Source organism: Cervus elaphus, chromosome 6 (assembly GCF_910594005.1).
Source record: "Cervus elaphus chromosome 6, mCerEla1.1, whole genome shotgun sequence".
Classification (NCBI taxonomy): Eukaryota; Metazoa; Chordata; class Mammalia; order Artiodactyla; family Cervidae; genus Cervus; species Cervus elaphus.
In genome coordinates this window covers 42,824,862-42,843,599 of record NC_057820.1, presented here as the reverse complement: position 1 = coordinate 42,843,599, position 18,738 = coordinate 42,824,862, and positions in this window count along the sequence as shown.

Sequence of the window (18,738 nt, the reverse complement as noted above, 5' to 3'; positions counted from 1 at the left end):
TGAGGTGCCCTGGTTTCTAAAATGTAGTCCTCAGCCTGGGGACTGTGTTTCCGTGATGTAACTCCTTTCAAGAAGATCTTCAATGTAAACACAAGTTAGAGGCTCAAAGAGCACAACTTCAAGGGCATCTTGAATGTGGCTCTGAGTTTGGGCTGACCGGGTCACGTTGTGCCTCCTCTAATCCAAGCAAGGACCTGGGCAAATAGGACAATGGGGCTTAATGGAAAGGGCATTGAGTTAGGGGTCAGGAGGAAGGGTTCCAGGTCTGTGACCCATTTAGTCATCTTTCACGACATCAATGGCCTGCCTAGGAAATCATGGACCCTAACTAAGGCTGACACCAGCGCGGCTTCCTGTGTAACCTCAGAGTGACACTATGAACTGGATATTATTATATACGGTTTACACAAGATGCACCAAGGCCCAGAGAGCTGAGCTGGATTCCAGCCCAGGCCCTGTGACCCTAAGCCCAGCGCTCCTCCTGCTAAAGCATGCCATCCTATACACCAAACAGCTGCTGGGCAAGCCGGATCTGAAGTCAGATCCGTGACCCATGGCACGCCCGGCCAACAGCACTTCTGCTTGGGACCCACAGACTTAGGTTGTGCCCTTGTGACTCTGCCATTTTGTGGAAGAAGCCCCTATACCAGAGGGCAGATCCCCTAAACCCACCTTCCTCACACAGGCCGTTTACTGGACAGGATCTCCCTGGGCAACTCTTTTTTCTTTATTAGTTTTCTTCTCCTTTCAAAATTACCAAAGGAATACATGCTCACAAAATTCAAATACCATGTGAGGGTCTAAGATAGATTGTGACAGTTTCCCTGGCCTCCTCACCTTACCTTCTAGTCCTTGTCCCCAGAGGTAACCACAGTTGGAAATCTGGTGAGAATCTTCAGGTGTTTTGTCTCTCCATTTATTTTTGCCTGGATTCCTAATAAGTGACAGTGGGAACGTGTAGATTGTTCTGCAATTTTCTTTCTTCACTTAAATGAAAGCTATGTTGCATTTATCTTTCTCTCCTGGGACGTTACAGTTGGACTCATTCTTGCTGGTGGTTGTCTATTAGACTGGCTATGCAGCCAACTTTGGATCCTGTTCACATTTTGGTATTGTATGATGTGTTGTTCATAGTGTGGGCTTTAGATCCATACCATTTCCCTCCTGAATCAATCCTGGATCCGTCACATTTTAGCTGAGTGATGATGGGAACTTACCTGTGGATCCAGGGAGACTTAACTGCTACAGTTTCTTTGTGTGCAAAGTGAGGTTAGTAACAGTAACCTTCCTCATAGAATACTTGGAGGACTAAATGAGCTGACAATGTAACATACTTAGATCCTGGCATATATGTTGTATGAGTGCTACATGAGGGTTAGCTGGTCTCTTTCTTCCTTGATAATATTTCATATTATGTACAGTTTCCTATTACTTGACATTAGAATTGTGATTTCTCTCTCTTTTTTTTTTGCTAAAGCAAACGCTGTTGTGATCAATATGTTTTTACAAATATATTCATACACATGAAGTATTTCTGTAGAATAAATTTCTTGGAATAGTGTTAATGAGTCAAAAGGTACGGGCATTTCCAACAGTGATATACGCTGGTGGGCTTTGCCTGATCATGCTTTTCTTGGTTCTTTCATGTCAGCTCACCCAGTAGCAGCTATTTGGCATCATGCCATCATCTTGTCCTTCACATGGCTGGTGGCGGGAAGAGCTACATGGCAGCCAACAGTCCTCTTTATCTTCCCAGATCCTGGCCCTTTGTGAATACAGTGGACTGGATGGCTTCCTGGCGACCCTGATGGGGATTCTGAATTGCCACTTTATGTTAAGTGGGTGCACAGTGGACAGGTGACCCTGGCCACAAGAGCCTTGAGCAGACCCCCCGCGCCCATTGTTAAGCTGAGGCTGAGATGGCCCAGGTGGTCAAGAGAACAGACATGCGGTTTTACTCTTGAATCTGTCCAGCTTCACCAAGGGCTTGATGACCTGGGACTTTTTTTCGGCCTTCATGTCTTTGCTGAGTGACGTGGGGGGAATGAATATGGCAGTGTGGATGTGATGACTCACAGGATGTGGGTGCCAAGTGCGCTCCTGGAAACATCAGGAGAGGAACGAGGCAGTGCTGTGCGTGGCTGCCGTGCATTTCTCTTGGTATAATTAATACAATGGGCTCCCCAGGCAGCTCAGTGGGAAAGGATTTGCCAGCCAAGCAGGAGACACGGGGTCAATCCCTGGGTCAGGAAGATCCCCTGGAGAAGGAGATGGCAACCCATTCCAGTATTCTTGCCTGGAAAATCCCCTGGACACAGGAGTCTGGAGGGCTACAATCCATGGGGTTGCACAGAGTCGGACATGACTTGGTGACTAAACAATAAGAACAATTAATGTAACATGGACTAAGGAATAAATGTAATAATCTGACTTGGGGAATAAAAGGTTGGTGATTTATCTAATTTATGAACACTGATTGAGCAGTTACTTTATGTTGGGCGCTATGCTTGTGATTCAGTGGCTGTATGGAAATAACTAAGACATGATTCCACCCTATGAATATACCATAGATATTTAAGAGTCCTTGGAAAGAAAAATTTTGGACAATAGGAGTGATGATAATAATAATGTAGGTGGGGCCTGAGTTCTATCAATAACACAGATCTGAGTCTTGGGGGTAGGTATGAATGGTCATTTTGGGGTCCCTTTGCAAAGAAATGATTAATGGAGAGGACTTCCTGTACAAATATTATAAAATAAAAATTACATTCTATCTTCTTTTCCTTTCGTTAGAAAAGATACAGTTGTATAGTCACTTAGAAAAATGTAAAGGAAATTAAAGTTCACCTAAAACTTTCATCCAGAGGCAGCCATTGTTAACAGTAAGTTTATTTATGTTTGACCATGGTTATATGTAAGTATATGTCCACACGCACAAACACAGCCTTTAAAAATTATTGCAAATGCACACGTTTACACACTCTTGGCTGATACCAGAACAGTAAAGGGCACAGGGATTTCAGCCTTTGCTGATGATGTACTCTGGGGAGGTGGCAAGGCCTCACTGATTGACTATCATTTCTCAGATGACTTGTTTTTTGCTTTTATTATCATTTTTTTAAAGATTAAAAAACCTAGAATTCTGAGGGTTGAACCCCCATCTTTTGCAAACGTGGCTCACAGTCACACTAAACAACATCATTCCAGTGTCTACATTCATTTCAGTATTTAAAGACACCATTGAGGGAAGACTCTGCACTCCTAATGCAGGGTGCCTGGGTTCCATCCTGAGGGAATTAGATTCCTTGTGACTCTGCTAAGAGTTCACACGCCAGAAAGAAAAAGATCCCCTGTGCCGCAGCTAAGACCTGGCACAGACAGATACGTGTCTTTTGAAAAATCGTTAAAGAAAATAAAGACCATTACTGAAAAATGTCTTCCTAGAACTTGATTTGGACCTGTGGCCTGATCGAAGCTCTCGGCTCAAATTCACCGCCTTTCCCCTTCTCCGTCCACTCGCCTGGCGCTGTTACCCTTTCCTGTTCACACACCTCCACGGCAGCTAACTCCAGAAACAATTTTCTTCTTTCAGTCTGCTCCACAGGCTACCCTCTTCCCCTCATCACTTCTCGTTTCTCACCTTGAAAATCTCTCCTTTCTCTCTTAATGGGTTCCTGAGACCTGAAAATAGAGGTAATTTAAATTTGGCGAGTGTGACGGCAATGAAACAAGTTTTGTGAAAAGCAGAGTTTAAAATTCAGGAGTTTCCTGCTGTTGCAACCTCACTCTCTCTTTGCCTTCCTTCTGTGGATACCTCTGGGAAGGGGGTGTCTCTGAGTTCACCCCAGACTCAGTTGCCCAGCCCTGGAGGATGAGAAACAGCAACCACACTCAGGCAGGTGATTCCCACCTCCTGGAAGGGTGGGGTGGGAGTGGAGCCAACCAAAGTCACCAGGATCAGCCTGGCCTCTTCGGCCTGGAGTGGCCTTCCTGACCCCTGTGTGGGATCTCTGCCCTGGAACTGCCCCACGCCCCAGCCCTGGGGTGGCGATAGGTAGCTGAAGTCAGAGAAAGGGGCCGACGAGGGTGTCGTTTCCTCTCCGCCAGTACCTACAGTAGTCACCTCCTTCTGGGTGCTCATAGAGCCCTTTGCCTTCTTTCCAGAAGCGAGGCCTTTTGAAGACTTCACCTTCTCCATTAGGAAGTGTTTTGAACTTTCCCAAGTTAGCTGCAAACATATTAGTGTGTATGAACATCCCACTTCCCTGGCACTCATCTAGGCTACCACTTAAACAACGGGCTCCCTCTCTGTGGGGAAAAAAAAAAAAAAGATCTGCCAAAATCTCGTTTCAGAAAGAGGACACGGGAGACTCAGAACGTTGAGCCCATCTCCCGATGAGAGCCATCTGTTCTCATTAGAGAGAGCGCGCAGCCTCGGCTTGGGAGGGAGGGGCCTCCAGGTGCTCCGAAGGAAGCCTGCCTGCCAGTGATCCTTTCGGAGACTTTGCTTTTTCTGTTTTGTTTAGTTTTGTTTTTGTCTGGCAGGCTCAAAGAGAGACTGTCCTACTTTCCAAGAGAACGATGGCTCCAACATTTTAAGAAATTAAGTCCCTGGGGAAAAAAAATCTAGTTTGAGAAGGCTTGTAATGGCTCCTTGACCGCATGCTGGGCTGTCCAATTTATAAGGGAGAAATATCACAGGGGTTGGGAGCCAAAGTCAGTGTGCACAGCCATTGCTTAAAAAGGGACGGATGCTTCCCGGGGACTGTGAGCCTCCCCGCCCCCCCCGCCCCGGGCCCCCCAGCATTTATTCAATCTGGAGAGAATCTGCTGCCAGGCTCCCACTCCTACATTCCAGGAAGAGCCAGGCCGGTTCATTGTCCTCTGTGTTTGGAAAGTGATAATAATTCCTCTGAGACCTAACGGGGCTGGGGAGGATGTGATCAGAGTCCCGCTGGTGATGGGAACTGCCTGTGGCGGGGGTTTATACATTTTGCAGGTGTCTTTCTATTGCAAGCCTGTGGGGATGCCCACTGAGTCAAAAATATATTACCATGAAAATATTCCTTTTGGGGGTATCCTATATCACATTGTAGGGAAAGGCAGATAAAATAACAAGAGCATTTGGCCTCAAATTGAAAATGACTTTTCCTGGATTTTATATTACCGGCTTTGCCTGCAAGATTGGCCTGAGGTCTAAAATGTGCCTCTGGGTTTCCTGCATATTTGGAATAGCTTTCTCCTCCCTTGGGGTCTCCCTCCTTCCTGGCCCCCAGCACCCCTTTCCAAGTTGCTGTTCTGCCTTCCATCAAGTGCTTGGCTTGTGTAACATGTCCTGTCAGTCCATTTCTGCTAAAATGTTAGCGAATGTTAGGATGTTTTCAAGCGGGGATATTTGCATTTTAATAGATGGCTTGAATATGGAAGAGCTTCAGCCTGAAGCTGGGAGGCCTCACTGGGGAAGAGGTGGACAATTTTGGATGGGGGCGAGGGTGTGTAAGATCTGAGACATTATCAAATTCTACAGTGTGTATTTCCATGGAACTAGCCCTTCTTTTCTCTTTTGTCCCCAAACCTCAGAGTATATGGCATCTTACACACTCTCGTAGGGCAGAAAGGAAGGCTTTTTATAGGTTGGTGGGAAGTAAGACAGCAACTTTTCTGAGAGTACTGGAACTCAACAAGTCCCCTGGAGGCAGTATCATTGGGGAAAGCCCTCTGCACCTGCTCCTATATGAGGGGGACGATTTAAGCTATTTTTGTAAAGCACTAAGTAAAATTTTGCTCTGAAATTTGGTGAGGAGGTGTAGCTGAGCAGAAGTCAAAGACAGTGAAAAGTGCTTCTTTCTATTCCTGACCCTGGGAGCAGATAGGGGCAGAGCGGGCAGCACGGTCGGCTTCCCAGCTTCCCACCCATGGACTGTAGGATTTAGCAAATGAAAATAGGGATGGCCAGTTAAGTTTGAATTTTTAATAAACATTGATTTTTTTTTTAAAAACTGGGAATATGTCCCATGTGATATTTGGGACATATTTAAACAAAAACATTCTTGTTTATCTGAATTCAAACTTAACTGCATATCTTGTTAGCTGGTAACCCACTACCACCTAGCTTTTTGCATTTCCTTGCTGACAAAGGTCTGTATAGTCAAAGCTATGGTTTCTCCAGTAGTCACCTATGGATGTGAGAGTTGGACCATAAGGAAGTCTGAGCACCGAAGAAATGGTACTTTTGAACTAGTGCTGGAGAAGACTCTTAAGAGTCCCTTGGACAGCAAGGAGATCAAACCTGTCAATCCTAAAAGAAATCAACTCCAGATATTTATTCATTGGAAGGACTGATGATGAAGTTGAAGCTCCACTACTTTGGCCACCTGATGCGAAGAGCTGACTCACTGGAAAAGACCCTGAAGCTGGAGAAGATTGAGGGCAGGAGGAGAAGGGGATGACAGAGAATGAGATGGTTGGATGGCATCACCGACTCAATGGATATGAGTTGGAGCAAGCTCTGAGAGATAGTGAAGGGCAGGGAAGCCTGGTGTGCTGCAATTCATGGAGTTGCAAAGAGTTGGACACAACTTAGCAGCTGAAAACAACAACAATATAATTGTTAAAAGTAATTTCTTAAAAAGGTAAAATCGTAACTCATACAAACATATAATAAACATATGTCAAAGGCTTTTTCACTCATCAATTGAGAGAACTAGTAAGATGTCATTACTGGCTCAAAAAAGATCTCAGTACAAACACACACACACACATCACAAAACACTGAAATGGAATTTTTAATAGATGTAAAACTAGCCATATTCATAGAGCAACAATTAATTGCATTCCATTGGACAAAATTAGTTTGCATTTCTATGGACATTACTATCAGTTTTATACAATTTGCAGAGGTTGTAAAACAGGCCAACAATAATAAAAGGCACGGATAAGCAGGAAGGGTATGCTAGAGAGAATATCCAGTAATCATTTTTTTGCCTATCGTCAAGTCTTTCGTCATCCTTTTTCCTGACAGTGTCATGCTTGCTCCTGTCTCAGAGCCTTTGCAAATGATGGTTCCCCTGCCTCCAATGTTATTGTACTTATTGTTGAGGTTGTTGTTCAGTTGCCAGGTCGTGTATGACTCTTTGCAACCCCATGGACTGCAGCACGCCAGGTTTCCCTGTCCTGCACTATCTCCTGGAGTTTGCTAAATTCATGTCCATTGAGTCAGTGATGCTATCTAACCATTTCATTCTCTGCCACCCTCTTCTCCTTTTGCCTTCAATCTTTCCCAGCATCAGGGTCTTACTGTTGATATCTTGTCTCAAACATCATTACCTCTAGGAATCCCTCCTTGACCTTAATTGAAGTCAGATTCATGTATTACATGCTCTCATAGGAGCATATTTCTTTCCTTAGAACATTTATGTCAGTTTATAATTCCTGCTCCATACTGAGGTCTCTGATTCCTTGATCAGTCAAGCCTCTGTTCTTTCTAGCTTCCCTTCAATAATTATGCTCTGGTCATACTTTTCTCCTTTCTGTTATTTGACTATATCAAATTCTCCCCTGCTTCAGGGACTTTGCATCTGCTGTTCCCTGTGCCTGGAATTTTCTTGTCTCTTGGCTTTCACATGGCATGTTTTTCTTCATCTCTCCAGTCTCTGTTTAAAAGTCAGAAAGGCCTCTCCTGATCATCTTCTCTAAAGACGCTCTGCTCCCCACCTTACTTTCCAACCAGGTGGTTCTCAAACCTTTAAGCACAAACCCGAGTCCCCTGGCAAGCTTGTTAAAACACAGCTTGCTGGGGCTCATGCCAAAGTGTTTGATTCAGCAGGTCTCGGGAGGGGTGTGAGGATCTGTGTTTTCACAAATTCTTGGGTGATGCTGCTGCTGCTGGTTTGAGCACCACTCTTGGAGAAACAAGATTACTTTCTCTCCAAACATAACATTATATTTTCCCTCTTTACAGATTTCCTTTCTGTCCCCTATATGACTGAAATTCTAGGTGGGGAGGGACAATGATACCTCCATTCTTTCTTTTGTCCACAGTACCAAGGGCAGTGCCTGCTTTATGGTGAAAGTCACTAGTCGTGTCTGACTCTTTGCGACCCCATGGACTATACAGTCCATGGGCTTCTCCAGGCCACAATATGGGAGTGGGTAACTGTTCCCTTCTCCAGGGATCTTCCAGACCCAGTAATTGAACCAGGGTCTCCTGCATTGCAGGTGGATTCTTTACCAGGCAGGGTCTACCAGAAAGATGCTCCATAAATATTTATTGAATGAACGAATGAATCATTTTCTCTCTTTTTGTTCTGTATTGATTAAAGTTTTTTTTTTTTCCTCCAAAGCACTGCTGAATTCAACTGCTGAGACTAAGCCAGATTGGCTATTGTTGCCAAAATGAGTTTGCGAAGGAGACCAATATCTATCAGTAGCTTGGATGAAGTCCTGTGATTGTTGGGGCCTGTGCTGTCCCATGAGCCTGCCCTCTGCCCCAGGGCCACTGTGTCTGGTCTACAGTTAGTTAGATGGTATCAGGGCTTTGGGGACTGTTGGCCGTGGTGGGCTGCACCCTGCAAGCCTACAAGTCCTGCACTCACTCAGCTTCGAGACTGAAGAAGGAGCCCAGAGTCAGTGATGGAAACATCAATGATCTAACGTATGGGGAAGCTTGTGTGTTTGAGGCAAGGTCCTGGAGTGAGACCCCACCGTGTGAGGCAGACGGTGGGCAGGAGAAGGCAGCAGTCTTCACACCCAGGGGGACTGGGAGATTGCCAGTTACAGGAGGAACTGACATCTGGTTGGCTCACTGGTTACCAGGAAAACCAGCAGAAGGGAACACCCCTCACGACCCCTTTGATAAGAGCAATTGTTAGCTGGGACCTGGCGCAAGTACATAGGAAGGTCAGGCATGTGAGTAGGGTGTAGGTGAAGCAGGCACTGCTCAAACAGAGCCTGAAGAGAGAGCAAGAGAAACAGCTGCCTTGAGTGGACTGACCACAGAGCAGGCTGACCTGGCTTTTGCTAAGACCAGCAGCTATGATGAGCTTGCAGAAGATGTAGGCAGGTGTGGAGAGGAGGGGCTTACGCTTAGGCCTCAGGTGGGCTACCTGGACGAGGCAGTGTGAGTAAACCAACAGCGGCAGTTGGAGCAGGGGGACCTGCCCTCTAAACGAGGCTCCAGGCGGTGCGCTCGCATCTTCTGGCATCTTCCTGAATGTCTTAAGGGTCCTCTGCTCTTAACTCTGGGCCTCCTGATGCCAACACAGTGTTCTGTTCAGAAGTCCGCAGTCCAGCCCTTAGAGTACATCCTCAGGCCTTCCTCCCCAGTGGTCCTCCAGGTTCTAGCTCTTTCTCATCGACTTTCTTCTGTACCACTCCTCTAGGCTTTCATCTTACCAGTTTATGTAGTAAACTAATAGAGTACACGGTGAAGTCAGCCTTAGATTTTGATCTTACTCCTGCTAAATTCTGTGTTTCCTTGAGAAAGTTACTTAACCATTCTGTACATCAGATTGGGGAGATAATGATAGCACTAAATCTTAGGGATGTCGCAGGTATGAAAGAGATGATACCTGTGAAGAGTTTAGTTTGTGTGCCTTGGATTGATGGCCCCAGGATAGTGGCCGAGTACTCCTTATGGAAAGAGTTTTCCATTTTAATAAGAGAGTTCGGTAGACACTACTTTGCTGAGTCTTGCCAGGTCGGATATTGGGGGTCCTTTCCATGACAATATGTGAGCAGATGCCTCGTCCATGTGCATTGTAGAGGAACCTCTGCAGACCTCTCTGGGGGACAGAGCACTGGGTGACTCGGCTATTGCCTCCTAGCTTAAAAAAGAAGCCCTGCTTAGACCCCGGCAATGGGGGATAAGACAATAATAGCAGTGTGGTATTCAGGAGCTTTGCTTTAAATAATCCTTTTCCTTAATAGCTTTGCCCTGGCGTGTGACAGGTGTTTACATTATTATGTAAAAGCATTTAAACAGCGACCTCCTTCGTATAAGGGTGAAGGAGATTAAAATCCAAGCAGTGCTCCAGCCATTTAAATCAATGAGACTTGTCAGATCGGTAACACATGAGCCACTTAGAGGGCGCAGGCACCTATTGTTTCTGAGCTTGAAGTAATGTCTCAATATGCTTGTTCCTTCAAAGTCTGCCAGGGCCCTCGGATGCTTGCTCAAGGCTGGTCTGGCCATGGCCTCTTTCCCTTTGGAACCAGCATTATTTAATAAACAGTAGCATTATTTAGTGGCAAAATGTGCATCAAGTAGCTATGCTATTAGGGAAGATCAGAGCTTGGGCTGATTCCTGTTTAGAGAAATGACCTTGCAAGGAATCCCAATGGTCAAGTCCCTTAGCTAATCAGAAGCAGGGACCATGAATGCTAGTCTTTTTCTGCACTAGGGTTGCTACACCAGGCTTCTTGAGTTGACTCCCAGTCACCCTTTCTTGAATTGTGTCATCCTTGTACTTTGGTACCTTGGCCACCTGATGTGAAGAGTTGATTCATTGGAAAAGACCCTGATGCTGGGAGGGATTGAGGGCAGGAGGAGAAGGGGACGACAGAGGATGAGATGGCTGGATGGCATCACCGACTCGATGGGCATGAGTTTGAGTAAACTCCGGGAGTTGGTGATGGACAGGGAGGCCTGGCGTGCTGCGATTCATGGGGTCGCAGAGGCGGACACGACTGAGTGACTGAACTGAACTGAACTGAACTGAACTGTCTTTAGGCACAATACCAGCATATCTTATGTCTACCAGCAGCACTGAAGAACAGTTTTTGAGACTTCTTTTATTTTTTAAAGTTTCATATTCCTTATGCTCTCTTCATTTCATTTCAGTGGCTAAGTTTTATCCGACTCTTTGTGATCTCATGGACTGCAGCACTCCAGGCTTCCCTGTCCTTCACCAACTCCCAGAGCTTGCTCAAACTCACGTCCATTGAGTCGGTGATGCTGTCCAACCATCGCATCCCCTGTCGTCCCCTTCTCCTCCTGCCTTCAATCTTTCCCAGCATCAGGGTCTTTTCCAAGGAGTCAGTTCTTCTCATCAGGTGGCCAAAGTATTGGAGTTTCAGCTTCAGCATCAGTCCTTCCAGTGAATATTCAGGACTGATTTCCTTTAGGATGGACTGGTTTGATCTCCTTGCAGTTTGATCTCCTTCTTGAGAGAAGACTCTCAAGAGTCTCCTCTAACACCACAGTTCAAAAGCATAAATTCTTTGGCACTCAACTTTCTTTATAGTCCAACTCTCACATCCATACATGACTACTGGAAAAACCATAATTTGACTAGGTGGACCTTTGTCGGAAAAGTAATGTCTCTGTTTTTAATATGCACTCTTCCTTAATGATCAAACTTAGATTTTCTGTATTTGACAATGGAGAGGGAAATCTGCATGTAAGAATTGCAGCTGAGACTTAAAGATGCAGCTCTTATTCCTTAAGCTTTATCTTTCTCTTGGATGTCTCTAAGCTAATTCCTTTTCTTTCTAAAATAATATTTATTTATTTGGCTGTGTTGGGTCCCATGTAGTTGCAGCATGTGAGGTTTATAGTTGTGACAATGTGAACTCTGTTGTAGCATGTGGGATCTAGTTCCTGGACCAGGGATCAAACCCGGGCCCCATGCATTGGGAGCATGCAGTCTCAGCCACTGAACCACCAGGAAGTCCTTGTGTAGCTAGTTTCTGAGGTCCCATCAGGCTGGTTTCAGGGTGTTGATTCATTATTACTGCATGTGTGCTAAGTCGCTTCAGTCGTATCTGACTCTTTGCAACCACATGGACTAGAACCTGCCAGACTCCTCTGTCCATGGGATTCTCCAGGCAAGAGTACTGGAATAGGTTGCCATGCCCTCCTCCAGGGGATATTCCCAACCCAGGGATGGAGCCCAAGTCTCTTACATCTCCTGCGTTGGCAGGTGAGTTCTTTACCACTAGCGCCACCTAGAAAGCCCCATTATTACTGTTCCGGTTCTAAAGGAGACATCTGACTCTCCTTTTAATCCCTAGGATACACAGTCGAATCAGCCTGGCCACCAAAGGGACTGCACGCAGGTGGGGTTACAAGGCAGAGTTGATTTTTCTTCCAGGTGTGGCCTCATATGTGAGCCTGCTGTGGGGATTGGGCCAGACCCTGATCATTACTCAGGCCTCGGTTTGCAGACAGTGAGGAATTTCACTGTCTTGAGGCAAATTTCCACAGTTTATTGTGATCCACACAGTCAAAGGCTTTGGCATAGTCAATAAAGCAGAAATAGATGTTTTTCTGGAACTCTTTTGCTTTTTCAATGATCCAGCCACTGTTGGCAATTTGATCTCTGGTTCCTCTGCCTTTTCTAAAACCAGCTTGAACATCTGCAAGTTCACAGTTCATGTATTGCTGAAGCCTGGCTTGGAGAATTTTGAGCATTAATTTACTAGCGTGTGAGATGAGTGCAGTTGTGCGGTTTGAGCATTCTTTGGGATTGGAATGAAAACTGGCCTTTTCCAGTCCTGTGGCCACTGCTGAGTTTTCCAAATTTGCTGGCATATTGAGTGTAGCACTTTCACAGCATCATCTTTCAGGATTTGAAATAGCTCAACTGGAATTCCATCACCTCCACTAGCTTTGTTCATAGTGATGCTTCCTAAGGCCCACTTGACTTCACATTCCAGGATGTCTGGCTCTAGGTGAGCGATCACACCATCGTGATTATCTGGGTCGTGAAGATCTGTTTTGTACAGTTCTTCTGTGTATTCTTGCCACCTCTTCTTCATATCTTCTGCTTCTGTCAGGTCCCTACCATTTCTGTCCTTTATTGAGCCCATCTTTGCATAAAATGTTCCCTTGGTATCTCTAATTTTCTTGAAGAGATCTCTAGTCTTTCCCATTCTATTGTTTTCCTCTATTTCTTTGCATTAATCACTGAGGAAGGCTTTCTTATCTCTCCTTGCTATTCTTTGGAACTCTGCCCCAGTCCAGCAGAGGGTGAGGAATTTCCTCTTCAGATGGTCTGAAGGGCTCATTCAAGGAGACTGACGTGGACAACAGTCTTCGCTTCCGAGGACATCCCTCTTCCTACTCAGAGAGGTAAGGTGAAGCTGTGGCTTCTTGTCTCTACCGAACTTCTTTGTCAAAATGCAGCATTGAGGGCTTCACACTGGAGGAGAGCTAAGCATAAATAATTCTGGTCACCCATAGGTTCGGGACCAGCAGCAGGGCAGCCCCTGCAGGCTTGTCAGAAATGCAGCACCTCAGGCCCTCAGGGCTTCCCTGGTGGCTCAGTGGTAAAGAATCTGCCTGCGAATTCAGGAGACCCAGGTTCCATCCCTGGGTTGGAAAGATCCCTGGAGAAGGAAATGGCAACCCACTCCAGTATTATTGCCGGGAGAATCCCATGGACAGAGGAGCCTGCAGGGCTACAGTCAATGAGGTTGCAAAGAGTCAGGCACCACTTAGCTACTCAACAACAGGGCCCCAGACCTGCTGCAAGAGGATCCGCATTTTAACAAGCTCCCCGGTGATTTGTGTGTTTGTAGAAGCCTGCGAAGCATTGGTATAACACAGAAATGGCCATATTGTTGGTGCCATCTCCTTCTATCACAGGGAACAACTCCGTTTAAGTCTAGCTCAGGGAAGAAAGTTCCAAGACATCCCTGCCCCTTGGAGCTGAGACATCAATTAGGGCTCTGGCGGGCTTTTCTGAATTATGGCAGAATGACTGGGGACTCTTACATTTTGAGATGGTTGAACAAAGGAATGTTAAGGGCCTTCCGCATAGAACAAGGGGATAAGACTGTGCATTACAGGTGAGGTACTGCTGAACAAGTGACTTTGTTTATTTCCACAAGCCTGGTCAATACCTCCAACCGTGTTTGACCAATGGTGTGCAGGCCCCCTGGGGGCCTGGAGCAAGCGGACGCAAGCCTCCTGTGAAAAAGCCCTATTCAAAGCACCAGGAAGCCTCCCAGGCAAAGAAACACTCATTCAATTTCAATCAATTCTGTCAAAAGCTCACCTGGGTGTCCCACTGCTCAGTCAGTGGAGTCTCCATCACAGTTCGGAAGCTTCTGATAAGTGCAGTCTTAAGGTATTGAAGGAATTCAGGTACTTATTCACAGAGGCAGTAGAAAACCTTTATCCTCCACTTGCTAATTCTGTGACTGGGTGCAAGTGTTTAACCTCCCTGTCTTTAGTTTCTCCATTGTAAAATCAATTATCAGAATGGTATTCATAGGGGTACTAAATACTAAGCTTAGTATTCACCCCGTATAACACTCTGCATCACGCATTTAAAGTCATCTCTACAGGAGGTAAGAATTTTATTTCAGGAGTGGAAGGAATCTTGAAGTCACCTGATGGAAAAGAGATGAAAAAGGCTTCTGTTTTCATTCTGCCAGAGCCGGGGGTTCCAATTCTAGGTCTGTTACACAAGTGTAACTTCCCAGGGCCTGTGAGGGACTCTGGACAAAATATGAGCTAGGAGGAGGGGTGGGCTGCTTCAGGTCAGCTGGAGGCCATCAGGCTAGTTAAGTGGGAAGATAGAGGAATCTATTTGTTATGGCAAAAGATCAGAAGGTCTGAGGTATCCAAGTGTTGGAAAAGAACATAATATTTTATTCTGGATGATCAATATCATGGCAAAGGAGAAAGACATGGCCAAATACTATGCTGTGGGTTTAAAAGGTGCTCCCTCAGGGACTTCCCTGGTCCAGTGGCTAAGACTCTGTACTCCCAGTGCAGAGGGGCCCAGGTTCGATCCTTGGTTGGGGAACTAGATCCCTCATGCCTCAAAGAAGATCGAATATTCCACATGCCTCAATTTTTTTTTTAAGAGCTCACATGCACCCCTGTGGCTCTGCTCCTCTCCTGCTTGACCACCCTCTTCACTTCCCATGGCTGGCTGGGTGGGGTGGGAAGGAGGAGATCCCAGCACTGGAGAAGATTTTCCAGAGCCGTCAACAAGCCTGCGAAGGCCTGGTGCTTTCTAAGGAACATTCATTCTTGCGGCGGGATTCCTGGGGCTTGAATAGTGGGCTGCTTTCCACAGATAAATGATCTCAGGTGGGGAGATCTGTGACCTTGTAAATATGGCATGTGCATTTGAATTTTTTCTTCTGGAAGCCAACTATTGAAAGCAAGCGTTTTAAAAAAAAATGATCTTCCTGTCTGATCTCTGGCAGAAGCTAAAAACACGGGAGAGGGGTTTTCATTTGGCAGTGGGGGCTGGGCGCCCACCTTCAGATTGTCATCTCTTTGATCTTCTATTCTCTGTATTCAGGAACCCCTTTGTGCTCACCTGAATCATGTGAAACAAATCATCTTAATTACCTCAGGTCTGGCTTCTTCCTCTGGTTCTCATTTTTTGAAATTCCTGCAATGGTTACCAAATAAATCTATGTCGAGCTCTACTCCTTGGAAACAGCGTGGAGGCACCTGCAGCGGGGTGAGGAATTTCAGACTTAGTTAAAAGGCACGGGAGGAGTGAGGGGATTGAATGGGAACCCCCCTGGTTTGCAGCCTGGGCTTGTAATGCTGACTGTATACATCAAGTCCGCATTCATTGCAGGGCACAGCCCGCACACCTTTCTTCTAGAAGAGAGGATACTTCATGCTGGGGCTCCTGGGTGGAGGTAGGAGAGCTCTGCCGCCGTCAGCCGGGCCTCAGCTGCTGTAGGAACCGACAAGGTGAGGAAGCCCAGAGAAGGAGAGAGGAGACGATGGTGTATTCTCGCCTGCGGGGGCTCCCGGGTTTAACCACTCGGACGCCCCAGGCAAGGCAGAGGGTCACGGGAAAGCCGGCCACCTCCTGAGGCCTGTCACTGGGTTGGAGCGCGGTTGCGAGGGGCTGCATTTTAAGTGGGCCATTCTGAAGGAAGAACCTTTCGGGCGGAGAGGTGCTGAGGCAGGCCAGGCTCTGATCCCCTATGCCAGCCGGGCGGTCCGAGGGGAGGTAATTAGGAGCAACGAGCTGAAACCGCGGAAAGGAAAAAGTAAGCGGCGCAGCATAAAAGCCTTCCCGACAGTGGTGTCTATTAGCCGTGGGCAGGCTCTCCTCAGGGGAAGTTCCGAAAGCCCCATTACCGGAGGCTCTAAGGGGGCCCTGGTAACCTCTGGGCCCGGGGAGGGCTGCTGGGAATTGCATCGCTTCCTCTCAGGACCCAGCCCTACCGGCGCCGGCTTGGGGCTAACTGCTTGGACCCCCACCCTTCCTGTGCTGTGGGAACGAACACTTAACACAAGTTCCTCCACAGAGGCATCATTTCCGCTTGGAGCGATTTCTGCCTCTGTAAAAGGAAGGTGCTAGGTAGGTACGTCTGTAAATACAGGAAACACACTCCACAGCCCCTCAGAGGTGGGAGGGACAGTCAGATCCCAGAAGAGAAATTTTGAAAACAGAATTTTCACTGGTTGGGTGATGGTTTGCAAAATACTTTTTGAGGGAGTCTTGTCTGAGGTGGATCGGTTAACTCAGCTAGCGTGCTTAATTTTTTTAAACATGGTGATAAATCAGGTCAAGGTCCACCAAACCCCTCTCCCTGAGGGCCCCAGTGTTCTGGACGCAAGTGACCAGGAAGTGGCTTCTCTTGAGATAACCATCATTGTCCCTTCTCTCTGCTTGTTTCTGTTCACACAACTACATGGCACCCTGGGCAGACAAAATGAAGTAGGTTTGGGCCCCACCAGGGCTTATTCCCTTCTTTCCCCTCCTTCAAAGGGGCTCTTGGTGGTTACTGGTGAGGCAGCCATTTAGGATGCAAAGCTGGACTAAGTCAACGTCTTGGGCCTGTAGTTGCTTTGGGCTCCGGCTCACCCTGTATTTGGGCTTCCCTGCTGGCTCAGATGGTGAAGGATCTGCCTGCAATGCAGGAGACATGGATGTGATCCCTGGGTGGGGAAGATCTCCTGGAGGAGGGAATGGTTACCCACTCCAGTATTCTTCCCTGGAGAATTCCACGGAGAGAGGAGCCTGGTGGGCTATATAGTCCATGCGGTTGTTGCAAAGAGTCAGACACTGCTGAGCAACTAACTCTTTCACTTCACTTTCACCCTGTATTTTCCTAGGCCATCAGTCCTGTAGCCCTGTTGATAGCTTTTCATAGCATTGCTCATGTTCACAACCTCCGTCTCATGTTAGATGACCAAGGGCTCTCTCATTCCTGGGTAACTGCATGACTTCCTGGTCTTTATATCTGGTCCTTCTAATCCATCCTTCCACCCTAGCCAGGTCTGTCTTTGGAAACCACCTTTTCATCATGACATGCACTCTTGAAAAACTTGTCGATGCCTTCCCATGGCTTCTAGGACAAGAACTGGGCTGGAATGATGGTCCTTTTCTATGTACAAAAATAGTTGGTTCTGGTAATATTTGGAGAGATTCAGACCTATTCATTTCAGAAATTGACAAGGATTGACATTAAGAACTGTTTATTTCCTATTTATGATTTTAAAGTATATCTAAACATTAGCTATTAAGGTACATTCTGAATCTTTTACCTTTCAAGCTCACCCTCTTTCTGTAAGATGATGGGGTAGTAATAGACCAGTAGTCCTCAGCCCTGACCCCATGTCAGATTCATCTGAGAAATATTGAAAATTATGGATGCTTAGATCAGAATCTTTGTAACTGAGGTCTGGGTATTGGAATTTTTAGAATTCCCAGGTGATTCAGATGTGCGGCCATTGTCAGAAGTAATATATTAGGATTATTTCTAAGACCTCTGTCATTTTATTTCAGATATTTTTTGGTTCCTATAATTCTTGCACTGTTCTAGTTCAACTCAGTAATTCTTAGCTTGCGTTGTAGTAGGATTTAGTTATATACAGTCTTAGATCCAAACTGATACTGCTTTTTCATGGCCACGTTAACCCCAAACAAGATTCTGTGTTCCTCCTATTCAAAACACAGTCACCCCTGAGATCATCCTCTTTGCCAGTTCACCCATTCCACAAATGTGTATTGAGCACCTGCTGTATGCCAGAAACCCCATTCTAGATACTGGGAAAACATACAGTGGTGAGCAGGTCAGACAAGAGCCTGTTTTCATGGATCTTATATTCTAGAATCACATCCAGATTAATATGAATCTCATATCTTGATCTTGTTTGAATCACTTTCTCAAGTTTTCAGCCATATTTTTCTGGTTTCTTATTCCTGCTTTGTCCCAGGGCATCAACATAAAGTCCACTTTTTATACTTGACTATCTTTCATCTATAGAAAAACACCAAATCAGATAAGAGATAACAACAATTGTGAAGAACGGCACCTAAAGGGTATTATGGTGCTTCCATAGCAGGTTGGATTCATATCCTCTTATAACTAAAAAGGTTTAGGAATCTAACCATCTGGTTGTTTATATTTCACTCTGTGTTTCTAAGAATAAGTCTTTTTTGTTTTGGTAGTGGACATCTCTTTTTGCTATCACCATTCATTCACTCTTGTTAAATATTGGGAGGAGACATTTACTCCTCAGTCCTCCGTTGTTGTGTGTAGGAACTTCTTCAGAGTTCTTCAGGTTTCTTTACCCTCTGTGCCCACCTTCTCCCTTTGCTCCAAGGAAGGGAGAGCGACTTACCCGATGGATGAGTTTTGGTGCAGTGACCAGGCACGTTAAACTCAACCCTCTTTTTTTTTTTTTCGACCCCATGGACTGCAACCTACCAGGCTTCTCTGTCCATGGGATTTTCCAGGCGAGGGTACTGGAGTGGGTTGCTATTTCCTTCTCCATAAACTCAGCCCTCTTTTCTGTATTTT